This window comes from Triticum aestivum, chromosome 5A (assembly GCF_018294505.1).
Source record: "Triticum aestivum cultivar Chinese Spring chromosome 5A, IWGSC CS RefSeq v2.1, whole genome shotgun sequence".
Taxonomy (NCBI): Eukaryota; Viridiplantae; Streptophyta; class Magnoliopsida; order Poales; family Poaceae; genus Triticum; species Triticum aestivum.
Genome location: NC_057806.1, coordinates 479,437,556 through 479,450,469, shown reverse-complemented (window position 1 = coordinate 479,450,469; position 12,914 = coordinate 479,437,556).

The window sequence follows — 12,914 nt, the reverse complement described above, 5'->3', positions numbered from 1 at the left end:
GGTATATTATATATCCACTGTCCTCACTCCATGCAAATCATGGTACCCACATTATCAAAAGATAGCCTATGCGGTATTCATGGCATCCCGGAAGCTGCGACACTACTTTCAAGAGTGTTCAATTACAGTAGCCTCGGAAGTGCCACTTAATGATATTATAAACAACCGCGACACCACGGGCCGGATTGCCAAATGGGCCATTGAGCTCCTCCCGTTCGACATAACATACAAACCTCGGCGAGCAATTAAATCATAAGTATTGGCCGAATTTGTCGCCGAATGGACGGAAGCTGAACTCCCTAAAGAGTACGACGCATACTCCAATTAGATCATGCACTTCAATGGCTCCAAAATGCTGGCTGGTCTAGGGGCTGGCATCGTCCTGACGTCCCCAACTGAAGATACAGTTCAATAGTACTGCAGATATTGTATACAGACTCCAACAATGCAGCCGAATACGAAGCCCTGTTACATGGTCTCGGAATGGCAGTTTCCATGGGCATTCAACGCCTGGAGGTGCATGGGGATTCGAACCTCACAATATCCCAAATAAATGGAGACTTCGATGCCAAGGATCCGAAGATGGCGGCCTATCAAAATGCCGTCCTAAAGATGTCAGCTCGGTTCGAGGGGCTCGAATTTCACCATGTGGCTCGGGAAAACAATCAGGCGGCGGATATCCTCGCCCGCATCGGTGCAAAACACGATGCGGTCACCCCCAACATTTTTTTGGCGAGGTTGTTTAAGTCGTCCGTGGTATGGGAGGGGGACACCGGTAACAATAATCCGGACCCGGCCAAAATGCCCAAAACCGAACACTCTGACATAATCAGAGGCTCTGCCACCGAAATAACACCTTCAGCCCACGTAATAATGGCCATCATTGCCCCATGGACAGAACCATTCCTGGCCTACCTAACTAGGCAGGAACTTCCCAAGGACTAAAATGAGGCACGCTGCATAGTGCGGCGATCTAAAGCCTACAGGGTCCACAAGGGAGAGCTGTATAAGAAAAGCACTACCGGAGTCCTTCAAAGGTGTATCTCCGAGGAGGAAGGGCAGAAGCTTTTGGCAGAAATTCACACCGAACTTGGCGGTCACCACGCCGCAGCCCGAGCCCTTGTAAGCAAGGCCTTCCGTACAGGTTTTTATTGGCCGACGGCCCGGGCAGACGCACAGGACTTGGTCCAACGTTGTGCCGGTTGCCAGTTTTTTGCAAACCAAAGCCATATGCCACCCACCGCCCTCCAAACAATCCCCATTACCTGGCCTTTCGCGGTCTGGGGGCTTGACATGGTTGGACCCCTTAAAGGGGGGACCCATAAGAAAAAATACTTACTGGTCATGGTGGATAAATTCACCAAATGGATAGAAGCCAAACCTGTTAAAACAGCCAAATACGGACCGGTGATAGACTTCATATCCGGGGTTGTACACCGTTATGGCGTCCCCCACATCATCATCACTGACAATGGCACGAACTTCATGGCCGACGAGGTAAAACTCTGGTGCAGCAACATGGGCATCAAGCTTGATTATGCTTCCGTCTATCACCCACAAACCAACGGCCAAGTTGAGCGAGCGAATGGTCTTATTATGAGTGGCATTAAACCCAAACTAGTGCGGTCCTTAAAGGAGTCTAACACACACTGGGTAGAAGAGCTCGACTCCGTACTCTGGGGGCTGCGGACCACGCCGAATCGCACTACCGGATACACACCCTTCTTTATGGTGTACGGCGCAGAGGCAGTTCTGCCCTGCGACATAATTCATGACTCACCTCGAGTGCGCATGTACGAATAAAGAGAAGCCAAGCTCGATCAGCAGGACAGTCTGGACACCCTGGAGGAGGAACGCGACGTGGCAAAAGCCCGTTCCGCATTCTATTAGCAACAGGCTCGCAGATACCAAAGCAGAGAAGTACATGCCAAAACTTATAACGTTGGAGAGTTAGTTCTACACCTGCCGAAGAAGAAGAATATCAAGCTCGAGCCCAAATGGGAAGGTCCCTTCATTATCGACCAAGTTCTAACCGGTGGAGCGTACCGTCTGCGGGATGCATCGAATAATCGACTTGAGCCGAACCTATGGAACGCAGCCAGGCTCCGAAGATTCTACGCCTAGCGTCGGACTCTATGTTCGTCTCCTTCCTCTGTCCATTTTTTGCATATACATTATTTGTCCTTTTTTCTCTTTCTTTCTTTTATTCTTTCTCAAGGCCTTCAAGGGCCAACTTGTGCCTTGCTTGCACACTATAGACGCACTAACCGCGCTCCTTATACCTGGGGGCTTCTTACACAGAAGCTTAATTATCTATCTGGGCTTCATGCCCCGCACATGTGTTATTCTTCCGCACGTACCTTTTCTTCGCCATTATATGCATCGATATGACTTAAGTTTTGGCCAAGTTGGGTCGCCTTGTATTTATGCCCTACGTTCTCGTTAATTCGGCTAGGGCATAAGGGGAGCACCTCTGTGATTGTTACTGCCGGGTCAGCCGGATGTGTACCTCAGACTGGGTGAAGCCGAAAGCTAGTGTTCTTAAGGGAATGTTCGGTCGGCGAACAAAAGATGATTTTTATTTAATTTCCATATATGCCCCCAGATGTTTTTGTCTGCGTCTCCACTCGTAGTCCGGACATGCACTTTAGGGCATGCGTACCCAGGGAAAGGGACCCCTAACGGAACTATTCTCCCTGGAAGATGTTTCTTACTACCCATGTAATATAACGTAACTAGTTGGGCACTTGTCTGTTCAAGCACTAATGACCCCTACACCTGGTTTCCATGCATACCCCGGTTCCTATATAACTGAGCGGGTATTCGGACACACTCCGAACTATCGGGTCCCGAGGTTGAAGCGAAAAGGTCCGCCATGACAAGTGATCTACAATTCGGCCAGAAGGCATTATACATGTCACTTTAATTACATAGTCATGTAGACTGACTAAATTCCTCTTCTATACCATCCAACGGGCGGTCTAGCCTACAATCCTGTTGGGAATACTTTGTGGCTAATTCTACTTGCCCATACACTAAGCTAACGGGGATCTCTTTCCTATCGGGCCCCACAGGTCCGACCTCGGCCATGTGGTTCGGGTCAGTCTTGGTATACTGCGTCTTCACTATGGCCCAGGCTTCCCTAGCACCTTGTCGGCAGGCCGATATCTTCCATAATCGGAAGCGCCGCCGTGCTCCCTTGAGCTTCTCCACGAGCTCTCCAATGCCTTCTGGTAGGGAGACGGCTGGTCTTCACTATTTCAAGTCTCAGGGGCTACTGATACATATAATCGTCAGATTTTCTTACCCGTACATCCCTTACATAGTGGTCTGTGGCTTTGGCTAGACCATTTTGAGCAGCACGGAAGTACTCATCTCCAGAATTGAAGGCATCAAATGCCTCTGGTGAGAAGCAAGCGTCATGGAGCACAGCCCAGCGACGCCTATGATTCATGGCGCTCTCCACTTCTGAATTTGTAGCGGATAGTCTATCCGCATCCTCTGTAGGGGGATTATCCGGCGTTCGCCCCATGTCGGCTTCCGCCTCTGTGTCCGGCCCTAGAGCCCGACTGGTGGAACATGACCGGCAGCCTCACCGGACATATTCCGGCGAGCATTTTTTCTGTCAAAGAAATATGGACGTCATTACATTTTGTGAGAGACGACAACCATGGAGTGGGGTTTTTTCATACCTCTACGTCGGCGTCTCCGTCCTGACCGCCTTCCTTTTTGGCCTACCCGGCCTCGGCGCTTCTTGTTGACGAGTTGCTGCGGGTTCGGCGCGGCGTCCCGAATGCCTTCCCTGTAAAGCACCATATGTATATGGTAGGTGAAGTGTCTAAAAGGGGATCCTAGTTTTCGGAGTCGGGATTTTGGTTTTCCTTACAAGCGATGCAGGGAGCATTCCGGGATAGTCAGCTGTAATGGCCACCCTGGCACCGTCACAGCTCAATTGATAGAACGGCCGGTCTATCAGCTCTACGAATATGTCCAGATCTTCTTCGAGTCCGGGACCGAGGGCCCGGTCGGGGTCCTCTGGTTGTGGAGATGGGCTGCTGACCTCCTTTATGGCTTTTCGCAGTTCCTTCCGCAGAATGGCAAGGTGAGTACCTATGACAAAGAATGCGGGAAGAATGGGAGAAAGGAGATATAACTCACCCAGCTTGGAGGGTTGTACATGGAGAATCCATCCCGTGGCTTGATGCGGATGAACTCCTCTTCCTCTCCCTTGAACAACTCGGACAGAATTTTTGCTAAAGCGGCAGCGTTGTCCGGACCCTTACGCCTACAACGGGTGGCGTCATCTTCCCCGTTAAAACACCACAAGGGGTGCCCTCAATATTGAAGTGGTTGCACTCCATGCATTATGCATATTGACATAACCTCGATTACTGTCAATCCTGATTGAGCTAGTGCTTTAATCCGGTTCATCAGGTAAAGGACTTCTCCGTTGTCTTCCTCCTGGGGGCTCCGTGGGCGCCAACTTCGGCGTTTCTTCAGAGGAGCATTGCTGAACTCAGGAAGACCCTGCCGAACAGGGTCCGGAAGGGGGACGTCCTCCATATAAAACCATTCCGAAGGCCAGTCTTTGGACGTCTTTTTCGGAGTACCGGACAGGTATCCGGTTTCGGCGATGCGCCACATTTCGGCTCCGCCCACTTGATAAAGTGACCCCTTCTGTGTGCGAGGGACGAGGAAAAATAACCTTTTCCACAGCTCGAAATGAGCTTTGCAACCCAGGAATAACTCACAGAGGGCAACATAGCCGGCGATGTGTAAAACGGAAGCAGGGGTGAAATTATGCAGTTGGAGGCCGTAAAACTCTAGGAGCCCGCGGAGGAACGGATGAATCGGAAATCCGAGTCCCCTTAATAAGTAAGGGACAAGGCATACCCGCTCCCCCGTAGAGGGGCTGGAGAAGCTCTCCGCTTGCTCCCCGCCATTATAGGTGGCGAGCCCGGCTTGACGAGAACCATATACGCCGGAGGGAGAAATCCCTTAGTCTGCAGTTCGACTAATCGACTGTGTGGGACGGAACACCTCTCCCAATCACCGGGCTTAGGGCTACGGGGGCGGGAGGAGGAGCTACGGAGGTCGGCCATGCTTGAGTGGATTTTTCCGAAGCACGCTCCAATGGATTCTCGCTGGGAGAGGATGATATGGATTGGATCTAAGAATCCCCATCCCTTTAATAGACAATTTATTTATCTGGCTAGGGGGGCGAATGTAAAAACACCCTGGCTCCTCGTATTCACTCGACACGTGCAAGATAGCCCTTATTGGGCGCAGAATCCAAGAGGTCCAACATTTATGGGGCCGGACACTGCTTAACAGACGTTCGGAATTTGGAGAAGAACCCACCTTGCAATGTCGAAGACAATACTGCGCGCCGGACTCATCGTCGTTGAAGCCTGGTTCGGGGGCTACTGAGGGAGTCCTGGATTAGGGGGTGTCCGGACAGCCGGATTATATCCTTTGGCCGGACTGTTGGACTATGAAGATACAAGATTGAAGACTTCGTCTCGTGTCCGGATGGGACTCTACTTGGCGTGGAAGGCAAGCTAGGCAATACGGATATGTATATCTCCTCCTTTGTAACCGACCTTGTGTAACCCTAGCCCCCTCCGGTGTCTATATAAACCAGAGGGTTTTAGTCCGTAGGACAACAGACAATCATACCATATGCTAGCTTCTAGGGTTTAGCCTCTCCGATCTCGTGGTAGATCAACTCTTGTACTACTCATATTATCAAGAATAATCAAGCGGGACGTAGGGTTTTACCTCCATCAAGAGGGCCCGAACCTGGGTAAAACATCATGTCCCCTGCCTCCTGTTACCATCCGCCTTAGACGCACAGTTCGGGACCCCCTACCCAAGATCTGCCGGTTTTGACACCGACAAGGGTAGCTATATCATTTAATTTAGTAAGATGTGCCACAACAGTTTCAGATTCATAGCCATGAAAAGGATCAGATTCAACCAAAGTAATTATATCAGGATCAACAGAGAATTCATAATCCTTATCGGTAACACAGATAGGTGAAGTAGCAAAAGCAGGGTCAGGTTTCATTCTAGCATTAAGAGATTGCTGATTCCATTTAGCTAATAACCTCTTAAGTTCGTATCTATCTTTGCAAGCTAAAATAGCTAAATAAGCTTCTTTATCAAAAACATAACCCTCAGGAATAACAGGCAAGTCTTCATCATCAATTTCATCAGTATTATCAGATTCAATATTTTCATTCTCTCTAGCCCTAGCAAGTTGTTCATCAAGAAATTCACCAAGTGGCACAGTAGTATCAAGCATAGAAGTAGTTTCATCATAAGTATCACGCATAGCAGAAGTGGCATCATCAATAACATGCGACATATCAGAACGAATAGCAGAAGCAGCTTTAGGTGTCGCAAGATTACTCATAACAGAAGGTGAATCAAGTGCAGAGCTAGATGGCAGTTCCTTACCTCCCCTCGTAGTTGAGGGATAAATCTTGGTTTTTGGATCTCTCAAGTTCTTCATAATGATAAGCAGATATAAATCCCAAGTGAATGAAAGAATAGAGCTATCCTCCCCGGCAACGGCACCAGAAAATAGTCTTGATAACTCACAAGTATAGGGGATCGCAACCATTTTCGAGGGTAGAGTATTCAACCCAAATTTATTGATTCGACACAAGGGGAGCCAAAGAATATTCTCAAGTATTAGCAGCTGAGTTGTCAATTCAACCACACCTGGAAACTTAGTATCTTCAGCAAAGTGTTCTGTAGCAAAGTAATATGATAGTAGTGGTAACAGTAGCAAAAGGTAACGGTAACAAAAGTAATGTTTTTGGTATTTTGTAGTGATGATAGCAATAGGAACGGAAAAGTAAATAAGTGGAGAACAATATATGGAAAGCTCGTAGGCAATGGATCAGTGATGGACAATTATGCCGGATGTGGTTCATCATATAACAGTCATAACCTAGGGTGACACACAACTAGCTCCAGTTCATCAATGTAATGTAGGCATGTATTCCGAATATAGTCATACGTGCTTATGGAAAAGAACTTGCATGACATCTCTTGTCCTAACCTCCCATGGCAGCGGGGTCCTTAAGGAAACTACGGGATATTAAGGCCTCCTTTTAATAGAGTACCGGAACAAAGCATTAACACAGAGTGAATACATGAACTCCTCAAACTACGGTCATCACCGGTAAGTATCCCGATTATTGTCACTTCGGGGTTAACGGATCATAACACATGATAGGTGACTATAGACCTGCAAGATAGGATCAAGAACTCTCATATATTGATGAAAACATAATAGGTTCAAATCTGAAATCATGGCACTCGGGCCCTAGTGACAAGCATTAAGCATAGCAAAGTCATAGCAACATCAATCTCAGAACATAGTGGATACTAGGGATCAAACCCTAACAAAACTAACTCGATTACATGATAGATCCCATCCAACCCATCACCGCCCAGCAAGCCTACGATGGAATTACTCATGCACGGCGGTGAGCATCATGAAATTGGTGATGGAGGATGGTTGATGGTGACAATGGTGACGGATTCCCCTCTTTGGAGCCCCGAACGGACTCTAGATCAGCCCTCCCGAGAGGTTTTAGGGCTTGGCGGTGGCTCTGTATCGTAAAACGCGATAAATCCTTCTCTCTGATTTTTTTCTCCCCGAAACCAAATATATAGAGTTGGAATTGGAGTCGGAGGAGCTCCAGGGGGGCCACGAGGTAGGGGGGCAGGCGTGCCCCCCACCCTCGTGGACAGGTGGTGGGCCCCCTGGCCTTCATCTTTTGCAGGTATTTTTATATTTTCCAAAAAGTTACTCCGTGAAGTTTCAGGTCATTCCGAGAACCTTTGTTTCTGCACATAAATAACACCATGGTAATTCTGCTGAAAATAGCGTCAGTCCGGGTTAGTTCCATTCAAATCATGCAAGTTAGAGTCCAAAACAAGGGCAAAACTGTTTGGAAAAGTAGATACGACGGAGACGTATCATGGACCAGTGCTTGGGTACTGCCCTTCCTTGGAAAAGCATCTCACTTATGATTAACCCCTCTTGCAAGCATCCGCAACTACAAAAGAAGTATTAAGGTAAGCCTAACCATAGCATGAAACATATGGATACAAATCAGCCCCTTACGAAGCAACGCATAAACTTGGGGTTAAGCTTCTATCACTCTAGCAACCCATCATCTACTTATTATTTCCCAATACCTTCCCCTAGGCCCAAACAATGGTGAAGTGTCATGTAGTCGATGTTCACATGACACCACTAGAGGAAAGACAACATACATCTCATCAAAATATCGAACGAATACCAAATTCACATGACTACTTATAGCAAGACTTCTCCCATGTCCTCAGGAACAAACGTAACTACTCACAAATCATATTCATGTTCATAATCAGAGGGGTATTAATATGCATAAAGGATCTGAACATATGATCTTCCACCAAATAAACCAACTAGCATCAACTGCAAGGAGTAATCAACACTACTAGCAACCCATAGGTACCAATCTGAGGTTTTGAGACAAAGATTGGATATAAGAGATGAACTAGGGTTTGAGATGAGATGGTGTTGGTGAAGATGTTGATGGATATTGACCCCCTCCCGATGAGATGATCGATGGTGATGATTTCCCCCTCCCGGAGGGATGTTTCCCCGGCAGAACAGCTCCGCCGGAGCCCTAGATTGGTTCCGCCAAAGTTCCGCCTCGTGGCGGCGGTGCTTCATCCCAAAAGCTTGCTTATGATTTTTTCCAGGGCAAAAGACTTCATATAGCCAAAGATGGGCATCGGAGGCCTGCCAGGGGGCCCACGAGACAGGGGGATGCGCCCATGGGGTAGGGCGCGCCCCCCACCCTCATGGATGGTGGGTGGCCCCCCTCTAGTGCTTTCTTTGCCCAATATTTTTTATATATTCTAAAACTTACTTCCATGGAGTTTTAGGACTTTTGGAGTTGTGCAGAATAGGTCTCTAATATTTGCTCCTTTTCTAGCCCAGAATTCCAGCTGCCGGCATTCTTCCTCTTCGTGTAATCCTTGTAAAATAAGAGAGAATAGGCATATGTATTGTGACATAATGTGTAATAACAGCCCATAATGCAATAAATATCGATATAAAAGCATGATGCAAAATGGACGTATCAACTCCCCCAAGCTTAGACCTCGCTTGTCCTCAAGCGGAAGCCGGTATCGAAAAATATGTCCACATGTTTAGAGATAGAGGTGTCGATAAAATAAAATACAGACATGAGGGCATCATGATCATTCTTAGAACAACAAGATATATATTTCATATGATTTCTTATGCTAAAGTAACAATTCATTCACAATTCCAAGTATGAATCAGAAACTTCATTGAAAACTAACAAACTATAATCTCAGTCATTGAAGCAATTGCAATTTATCATAACATCGAAAAGAGTCAATATATGAGCTTTTCAGCAAGTCCACATACTCAACTATCATTTAGTCTTTCACAATTGCTAACACTCACGCAATACTTGTGGGTATGAAGTTTTAATCGGACACATAGAAAGATAAGGGCTTATAGTTTTGCCTCCCAACCTTTTACCTCAAGGGTAATGTCAACAATAATAGTTTATGCAAACCCACATCCAATTAGCTATATATATCAGGATCTTTCCAACACACAGTGCTTGCCAAAGGATAAAATGTAAAAAGGAAAGGTGAAGATCACCATGACTCTTGTATAAAGCATAAGACAAAAATAAAAGATAGGCCCTTCGTAGAGGGAAGCAGAGGTTGTCATGTGTTTTTATGGTTGGATGCACGAAATCTTAATGCAAAAGAACATCACTTTATATTTCCACTTGTGATATGGACCTTTATTATGCAGTCCGTCGCTTTTATTTCTTCCACATCACAAGATCGTATAAAGCTTATTTTCTCCACAGAAATAAATCATACATATTTAGAGAGCAATTTTTATTCCTTGCAACAATGACAACTTACTTGAAGGATCTTACTCAATCCATAGGTAGATATGGTGGACTCTCATGGAAAAACTGGGTTTAAGAATATTTGGAAGCACAAGTAGTATCTCTACTTGGTGCAAAGAATTTGGCTAGCATGAGGGGGAAAGGCAAGCTCAACATGTTGGATGATCCATGACAATATAATTTATTTCGGATATAAGAAGACATAACCCATTACGTTGTCTTCCTTGTCCAACATCAACTTTTTAGCATGTCATATTTTAATGAGTGCTCACAATCATAAAAGATGTCCAAGATAGTATATTTATATGTGAAAACCTCTCTTTCTTTATTACTTCCTATTAATTGCAATGATGACCAAAACTATGTTTATCAACTCTCAACCACTTTTATTCATCATACTCGATCTTTATATGTGAAGTCATTACTCTCCATAAGATCAATATGATCTCTTTCTTTTTGTTCTTTCTTTTATTCCCTCAAGATCATAGCAAGATAACCAAGCCCTTGACTCAAAACTAATCTTTATTATATATAGCTCACGGACTCAATTACATAGAAGGATCATAAAGCAAAACTCAAAACTAAATCATACTAAAACTTTATTCTACTAGATCAAGATATTACCAAAAGGATCGAACTAAGAAAAACAGTAAAGATAAAAGTGTGATGGTGATACGATACCGGGGCACTCCCCCAAGCTTGGCAGTTGCCAAGGGGAGTGCCCATACCCGATACTCAGTTCTCCTTTGGTGGTAGTGATGATGGAGTTGTTGATGATGTAGGCTTGTCGTCCATCTTCCAAGGCATAGGCTCACCATCATAGAAGGATGATCGAGTCTCCGGGATCCTCGAATCTGCAGCCAAACTCATCCTCTTGAATCTATATTCATACTCACAGTTTTGGTTTTGCAGGTCATAGATGTGGGCTTGGAGGTGCTCAATTTTCTCGTGAAGCTTGAAGATGGTCTCCCCAATGTCCTTGGCATCCAGCTTGTGATTGTTGGTGAACTCTGCGATCATCATGTGGTTGGTGTCGAGTCCGCGTTCCACCATCCCCTGGCACTTGAAAACTTGTTGCTCCATTGCTTTGAGTCTTGTCTCCACACTTCCGGTCCTCCTTGGTCCCTCAACATCGCGGATGTGTAGCACCCCCTCATGCAACTCAATGGTTTGAGGGTGTTGCAGCACCTCTGCGAGGTAGGGGTTGATGACCCTCTCAAAAAACTTGTCCTTGGGGGCGCTTGAAGACGTCATGGTGATCTAGATCTGTCAGAAAAACAGCTTGAAACAAAGACAGGAGATATTTGCATGGTACGGTGGTCAAAACCTTCGGGAGATTATATAATGATTTTTTACCGACCAAAAGAAGTATCGTGCAAGAAAACGAAGTCCGGAGGGCACACGAGGTGCCCACGAGGCAAGGTTGCGCCCAGGGGGTAGGGCGCGTCCTCCACCCTCGTGGACGCCTCGTGTCCTTTCTGGACTGCTTCTTATTTTCCTATTTTCTTAAAAATTCCAAAACGGAGAAAAATTGCTATTAGAACTGTTTTGGAGTCAGTTTATTTACCGTACCACATACCTCTTCCTTTTCGGAGGCTGAAACGTTCTGGAAGGTGTCCCTTATATACTCCTTTGGGGTTACAGTTTCAATAACATTAGTTTCAACATTTATAGGATTACCTGAGATATAATGTTTGATTCTTTGACCGTTCACCACCCTCGGATTTGTGCCTTCGAAGTTGTTGATTTTTATGGCACCGGAATGATATACCTCCTCGATAACGTCGGGTCCTTCCCATTTAGAGAGGAGTTTTCCTGCAAAAAATATTAAACGGGAGCTGTATAACAATACATAATCACCTACATTAAACTCACGTTTTTTGTATCCTTTTGTCATGCCATCTTTTAACTTTTTCTTTAAACAGTTTGGCATTCTCATAAGCCTGGGTTCTCCACTCATCAAGTGAGCTAATGTCAAATAGTCTCTTCTCACCAGCAAGTTTGAAGTCATAGTTGAGCTCTTTAATGGCCCAATATGCCTTATGTTCTAGTTCGATAGGTAAGTGGCATGCTTTTCCATAAACCATTTTATATGGAGACATACCCATAGGATTTTTATATGCAGTTATATAGGCCCATAATGCATCATCAAGTTTCTTGGACCAATTCTTTCTAGATCTATTAATAGTCTTTTGCAGAATTAATTTAAGCTCCCTATTGCTCAGTTCTACTTGACCACTAGACTGTGGGTGATAAGGAGATGCAATTCTATGATTAACATCATACTTAGCAAGTAATTTACAAAAAGCACCATGAATAAAATGTGAACCACCATCAGTCATTAAGTATCTAGGGACTCCAAACCTCGGAAAAATAACTTCTTTAAGCATCTTAATAGAGGTGTTATGGTCAGTACTACTAGTTGGAATAGCTTCTACCCTCTTAGTAACGTAATCAACAGCAACTAAAATATGTGTATACCCATTAGAGGAAGGAAACGGTCCCATATAATCAAAGCCCCAAACATTAAATGGTTCAATAACAAGTGAATAATTCATAGGCATTTCTTGACGTCTACTAATATTACCAATTATTTGACATTCATCACAAGACAAGGCAAACTTACGGGCATCCTTGAAGAGAGTAGGCCAATAAAAACCAGATTGCAATACATTATGTGCATGGTGTCCTCCATAAGCCTCGGAGTGACACTTGTGTAGGATCTGTTCCTGCTCATGCTCCGGTACACAACGTCTAATAACACCATCTACTCCTTCTTTATAAAGGTGTGGGTCATCCCAGAAGTAATGTCTTAAATCATAGAAAAACTTTTTCTTTTGTTGGTATGTGAAACTAGGTGGTATAAATTTAGCAACAATGTAGTTAGCATAATCAGCATACCATGGAGCAGTACGAGAAGCATTTATGATAGTTAATTGT